This window comes from Coturnix japonica, unplaced genomic scaffold (genome assembly GCF_001577835.2).
Source record: "Coturnix japonica isolate 7356 unplaced genomic scaffold, Coturnix japonica 2.1 chrUnrandom496, whole genome shotgun sequence".
Lineage (NCBI taxonomy): Eukaryota > Metazoa > Chordata > Aves > Galliformes > Phasianidae > Coturnix > Coturnix japonica.
The window spans coordinates 83,321-84,346 of record NW_015439888.1 but is presented as its reverse complement, the minus strand read 5'-3'; the positions used below and the strand labels follow the sequence as shown (position 1 = coordinate 84,346).

Below are 1,026 nucleotides of genomic sequence, written 5' to 3'. Positions count from 1 at the left end.
ATATAGCTGGCTATATAGGGGTATATAGGGTTATATAGGGGTATATAGGGGGTTATATAGGGGTATATAGGAGGGATATAGGGTTATATAGGGGTTATATAGGGGTATATAGGGACATAGGGGGTGATATGGGGGCTATATAGTGGCATATAGGGCGGATATAGGGGGTCTATTGGGGTATATAGGGGGTTATAGGGGGTTATGGGGCAGATATGGGGCAGATATAGGGGGTTCTATAGGGGGTTCTATAGGGGTTATATAGGGGTATATAGGGACATAGGGGGTGATATGGGGGCTATATAGTGGCATATAGGGCGGATATAGGGGGTCTATTGGGGTATATGGGGGGTTATAGGGGGTTATGGGGCAGATATAGGGCAGATATAGGGGGTTCTATAGGGGGTTCTATAGGGTTTCTATAGGGGTTCAATATAAAACATAGGGGGGGGCCGAACCAAAAGGTTCCACTTCCGCCCGAACAGGGACTTGAACCCTGGACCCTCAGATTAAAAGTCTGATGCTCTACCGACTGAGCTATCCGGGCTCCCATTCATTCCAATGGGGGCCGCTATCCACGACCTTATAGGAGCCTTTTTGGGTTAAAATCGACCGGTTTTAGGGCTTTTTTAATCCCGTTTCTTCAAGTTTTTATTATTTATGGTGTTTTATTGGATTTTATCGCCTCCTATATGTGGTTTTGAAGCGCCGTTGATGGGTTATGGGTTAGAAACCCGAATCAAAAGCGGCTGGGATCGAGTTGGGGGATGGAATGAGGGATTTTTAACCGATTTTGAGGGGTTTTGGGGTGTTTTCAAAGGGATAAATGGTCTTTTTAGCGGAAGCTGCGTTAAAATGAGACGCGAAGGGCTCCGCCCAACGCCCCGCCCGCCCGCCCACTGAATGGAGCGGTGGGCGGAGCGTCGTTATATACCCGAGTATAAGAGAAGTCCCGCCTCCCGCTGCCCAGCGGACCAATGGGAAGGAGGCTGGCTCGCCTTGCGGCCAATCAGAGCGCGGCGTTGGGAG

The 1,026-nt window shown here is 49.4% G+C and overlaps 1 non-coding gene across 1 annotated transcript; it reads right to left on the bottom strand.

Annotated features, from left to right (window-relative positions):
• Positions 1–471: 471 nt before the first annotated feature.
• TRNAK-UUU lies at positions 472–544 on the bottom strand. Its single transcript has one exon. It is a non-coding gene; the product is annotated as a tRNA-Lys (tRNA).
• Between the last annotated feature and the right edge of the window lie 482 nt (positions 545–1,026).